The sequence below is a fragment of the Caloenas nicobarica genome, chromosome 5 (genome assembly GCF_036013445.1).
Source record: "Caloenas nicobarica isolate bCalNic1 chromosome 5, bCalNic1.hap1, whole genome shotgun sequence".
Lineage (NCBI taxonomy): Eukaryota > Metazoa > Chordata > Aves > Columbiformes > Columbidae > Caloenas > Caloenas nicobarica.
The window spans coordinates 15057073-15063072 of NC_088249.1; positions in this window are offsets into that span (position 1 = coordinate 15057073).

A 6000-nucleotide genomic window follows, 5' to 3' on the forward strand; every position below is an offset into this window, starting at 1 on the left:
TAAAAGCAAAAGCTAAATAGAGCTGGTTCTGTTTAATTTCTTCACCATCAGCATAAACTTACTTGCAGCAGGATGCTCTAAAAATTTGTTCATGTTCCTCCGTTCACATCCCTCTTATTCAGACACATCCTTCCACTGCGACTTATCTGGGGGTGAATGAGAAGCTGGGCTGCTCCTAAAACACTGGCTGAAAGCCCTACCTAGAAACCTCACTTTCAAACACAAGCAATTTAGCTTGCCAACCAGTATTAAAAAAAAAAGAGGGGGGGAATGAGAAAAGTACCAACAGTGAAGATAAACAGAATAACATACAATACCTGCTCCCCAAACTATAATATTATCTCACAGTCCTTAGTTAACTTCTAGATGTAGCAGTTTCATTCTACCCCTCTCACAGCACACTGAACTCACAGTATTAGGTTGTTGGGTCTCACAGGCTGGCCATGCCCAGTGACGTCTGTCACCAGCCCAGTGACAGGAACCATTTTGGCCCCGCGGGCCATTCCCAGTTGGTGAGCAGCCTCTGCTCCAGCTCACAGTGTGGCCAGCAGCACAGCCCTCCTGCACGGAGGGAAGTCCCAATGGGCCTCAGCACCGCAGGAGTTCTGCAGAAAGCATCCTGCCTCCCTGGCACAATTCCTGCGTCAGATGCCTCATGCAGGGGCTCTTGAAAAGCTGCCTTCAGCTAGGTGAGCCTAAAGAAACCTCCCACTTCACTTTCATGTCCAGATATGATGAGAGACAAATAAAACTGTTGTTGCTGAGGTCAGCACTTTTGCCTGAGCTCTGTCCCCAAGGATGATGGACAACATTAAAGTCTGCCAGCCTGAGAAGGGACAACAGTTCACAAGATGGTTGAACAACTGTGGAAAGCTTCTTACCATTGCCATGTCTCTTTCAGTGGAACTTATCAGCAGAAATCATTGAATTATTATTTGTGTTGACTGCTTCTCATATTTAAATGGGCCAAGACTTGCAGTTTTACCAGACACCTTTAAGTGACAATGAGTTGGAAATACACAAAAAAGAGAAAGGGCCAACACAGCCTTAACCTACATCTACAGGGTCCTAAAATGGAGATTAAAAACTTGCATTTGTCCACATTGTTCTTGCACAACATAATCCTTTTAGCTCCTTATCATTCACCACAAATTAATTTATGAAATATAGAACTGAACTTCTATGTTACTTTTAATTATTGCAATTACCATGGCCATTTTAATGGCAATAACTCTTTGGGGAAAATGTAGAGTAAATAAGATTTTAAATTTTTCTAGATATCACCCATGGCTGGAGAAAGAATACAGTAAATGGTTTAATACATCTTTGCTAGCCAGTGAATAAGCTGTGACAAGGTAAGAGAACAGGTTATCTGAGTTGTTGAAAGGTCTTTCTTCTAATCAAACCCAGCTACATCTTTGTCAGAGGCAATATTCTTTTCCCGGCAGCTTCTGCACTTACGTACATCATTTAATCCTGAGTCTCCCTTTCAAGGCACTTCAATAACCTCTTGACAATTGTGGCTTCACCTCATGTGTGGTACAACCAGCAGAGAGCGAGCACTGGACATTCAGTGGGAGCACCACCCCTGCCCAGGAGAGCTGCCGCAGAGCTTCCCCAGCCGCCGCAGCCACGTGTTTCACCTCCAGGCAGGGAGATGTGGCCACAGGCATGAAGCCAGTGAACTGCACAGAGCGGTGACTAACAGCAAGCTGAACTCCAGCTAGAAAATATTTCGCATGACTAAGTACTACTTCAATAGGAAAATAAACCTTTATCCAGAACCACCCAGAACCACTTGTCCCTGGTATATTACGGCTCCCATCGCAGAGCACAAGTGCTCTGCAGTACAAAGTGGGGAAGGAATATTGTCTCCCTTTTGGGACCCAGTCAAGTTACTTGACAAGGTCCCATTTGTCACTGAAGCTGCATACACTGTCATCACCCATCACATGTGCAGAATAAACATACGTAAAGCCTGAGCTTTTTAATTTAAGCCGATACTTTTAGCGTCTTGCAAGTGTGAAGTAAGAAGCTTGCACACACTTCGTTGACAGATGGTAACCTCAGGAAGCAGCAGTTCACCTGGACATCAGAGTCAGCGTTCAGGGAGATACACAGAGACAAATCACAAGTCACATAGAAAATCCACAGGCAAGGAGAGAACCCAGCATCAGTTTCTAACATTTTCAGTCATTATTCCAACTATGTGGTCTCAGCTTCAGGCTTGAAGGCACCTTTTAAACAATTACAACATCAAGAGTTTTTATCAATATTAAGTTCTTTATTACTCGGAGGGGTTTATGTTGCACATTTTAGTGAAACACTGTTTCCAATTATTGTTCTTCTGGACAGCAACTGATGTTTCCATTGCCAACAATAGCTCTCAAGGTCCCTTAAAAGCATAAGTATTTATTGGTAACTAAAGTTGTAGCTGCCTAGTACTTTTTAAGTAGTCTTTTATGATCCAAATATTCCATAAGCTTTTTCTTATTTGTCAAAACACAGCATCACAATATAAACCTCAGATATATTTGTAGAATTTTGGGAATGAAGACCTTTTTATTACTTTTGTTTAATTTTGTTTTAGATTTAATTCTACTGTAAGCGTAAGTGGTATGTATTCATTCCCTGCTACAGATTATGTTTAGGACTTGAAACGGTCTAGTCCCACAACTTCTGATAAAACATTTGCCACTTTATGACGAGTTCCACTCAAACCTCCTTTTCCAAATTTTTAAAACTTTGACACAAAAAAGTTCATAAACAAGGAAAAAAATATCCTGCCCTGAAACACTGAAGTGAAAGTAGATAGCACAGAAAGTATTCAGTATTGCACAATAAACCATGCAGAGTAGGGTCAGGAACCCAGATCGCACATACTGTAACCATGGACAGAAAGGATATATTGATGAGCAATCTGAGATGGACCATCTGTTGCTGGCTATCTAAAACCTTAGAACCCATAATGTATAGGTAACAACTTTCCAACCAGCAAACCTGCTTGGGCATTTTCACTGCTTCACCTCTTTCCCCTTTAAGTTTTAATCCACGCCCCCCAGATATTCAGCCCAATGATCTGCCATAGAAGAAATCCCAACTTGCACAAGAGGTAAACAGGCATTTAAGACAGTACACATCGGGTATTTTCAGAAGTGTTCACAACCACCCTGGGTATAATTTAACTGTTAAAGTCACTACTTAACCCCACACTGGCAGTCTCTTCTCTGCTATTTTCAGACCTGGAGCTCTTCAGGTGGAAATAGAGGTTGCATAATGGCCAGCAAAAAGGGCTTCCTGGCTCAATTTAAATTACAATGTAGGTTTCTTTCCAGTTGCCAAGATTACATCTGATGTCCCACACACTGCAGTTTCCCCACTGTCATAATCCAGGCTTCAGTTTCTGCAGGTGACAATATACCAGAAGAACAGTCAAAAAGCCACATGCTGCTCTGTTCCAGATAGATATATTATCTCAAGCCTTTGGAACATTGCACCAAAGAGAGAAAGTTAGGCAAAAAGATGGCTAAAGGCAAGGAGAGAATTATGAATATTGCAGCTTTCTTAAATATCTTCGAAGTGTGCATATTCCAGAATTAGGTACTGGTGTGATCCAAATACTAATGCACCTCTGTGCTCTACAGATATTAAGCACACAAGGAAAACGGATAATTGGACTTAAGCCATAGCTTCAGCATGAAACAGGTTTATCCTACTGGCCTGGTCTCCAGGTACATGTCTTTGCCATGTCCTACCCATAAGCAAGGAGGAGAGATGGTGCAGTCACTGTAGTTCCTTCCAAGATGAGACTCAGGCACGTGGGGAGCGAAGGAGCTCCCTCCAGGTCCAGCCTGGCCCTGTGGCTCAGGGAGAGGAGCAGTCCCACCCACGTTCCAACCCATCAAGATTGCAAACCCCATGCTGGCTTTATGTGGACTGATCAAACATGGGACAGCCTGATCCCCTGTGGCACTGAAACAAGTCCTGTTCAGAGTGACACTCCAGTCACTCATTAACGAAGCAGTTGTTTTGCTGCGAGATTACACAGAGGTGTTCAACCCAAACAGGCTCTGGTTAGAGCTTGCTGTTAATTAGGCTTACAAAGACTTTAGTAGCACAGTGGTTATGACTGCTAATGTTTTGTTCCACAATGAGATCTTAACAAATTTCTGAAACAAAGTTCCCTGATAAAGAAAGAAAAGATTAGAAAAAAGCTTTGAAGAATTCCATAAGGAAGACTCAAAAAATATTCACACCCTGAAAAAATCCTGTGTTACTGCAAGGTGAATCATAACTTTACTGTTTGCAGAAATGAAAGGTTGGATATGACTCTAGGGCTGTATTTAAGATGTTCAGACAGAAAGTGAGTGCTGACAGCAAGGACATATAACTCAGATGAGATGGTTTCAGATGGGCCACCTGGACAACAGAGGAACAGACACAGCAATTGGAAAATCTGTAGATACCTCAACATGGAACATCACAACCGAGACCATGACTTTGTTTCCAGTTCTCCTTGAGCAAGCTTGCCTATACACACAGAGCCCAGGCAACAGCTGCTCTATTTCAGCATCAAAGAAAGAAGACTCAGGTTTTGGCTGCCTGCACCATTTCTCAGCGTGGGAACTTGCAAAATAAAGGCAGCAGCTCTCTTTGTGGAGGAGATCCACCAGGGGCTCTGCATGCTGCCACCACAGTGTCCACATGCAGATTTGAGCTGAAGCAGGGTCACAGGCACCAGCACCACACCTCCAGAGAGCACATCTACCACAGGTGCTAGGAGGACAACAGGCGTTTCTATAGGCAGAGGCTATTTAATCTTTCCTAGCTGAATTCAGTGCTTACAGACAACTGCCAACGCTTTGGTTCATAGCTAACATTTTTATTCTCTCATTTCTTTCCCCTCCACATTCCCTTTCATGCTACTGAGAAGCCAACACGGAGGTTGGAAGGAAAACATTCAGTGACTTCAAGGCTATGACTCGTGCAGAATTCACTCTATTATTTACACTAGGAAGGAATTAAGTTACCTTAAATCTTACAGCACACCTGCTCTACTACACTGAAAGCTTCTTTAACATCAGACAGATTCACGGTCTTCAATAATATAATACGGAGGTTTCCCCCCCCACATTTCTTTCCAGCTCTGATGTCTGGCAATCAAACTCAAACCTCTATTGTAAACACTGCAAACAAGGTTAACAAACAAAAGTTAACAAACTTTTGCAAGGCAATTTTTTTTTCTAAGGCCTATGAAACACTACGTACAGCATGTACTTAGGTTTCATATTTATTTATTTAGATTGGGTTGCTTTTTGTCTGTGCCTTTGGGCATGTTGTTTTGTTTAACTGGAAAAGTTTGTTTCATTCATTTTCTTGGTGGCGGGGTAATAAGGAGGAGGGAGAGAAGAAGGGAAGGAATGAAGACATTAGAGCCCAAGGTTTTCTGCTCTGGAATCACACAATAATCCATAAAGCACTACACACACACACTATTTAAAAGAAGCTAGAGAAGTGAAACCACAATGTTCTCTGATCCTAAATCTTAAAGAAAATTGAGATAAACTCCTTTTTGTTTAGCACTAAGAACCAGTTTGTTCCAACAGCAAAAGATTGTTTCTAACACCATTTATTTCCCATGTTTAACAAATAGATCAGATCTGTACTCCAGCCCTCACTGTAGTATATATAAGCTTTTTAAGAAGGCAGGTCTGTCTGCATTTTAATAAGTGCCCCTCCTATGTCCTCTAACATCAGGAACAGAGGAGATGGGAGAGCTCCCCACAGCAACCAACCCTGCACAGGGGGTGTCAGCATTCACACTCCACTTCAGGATCCATGAAATATGTAATACCTCGCTGTTTATTTATACCAATATGGGCTGGCATTGCCAAGCCACTGACTCCATTTCTGGCTTCCTGCAACTTGATTATTTAATTTTTACCTTGCAGATTATCTTTAACCAGTAGGAAAAGTGCAGCCTAAAATATCCTTGAGTAA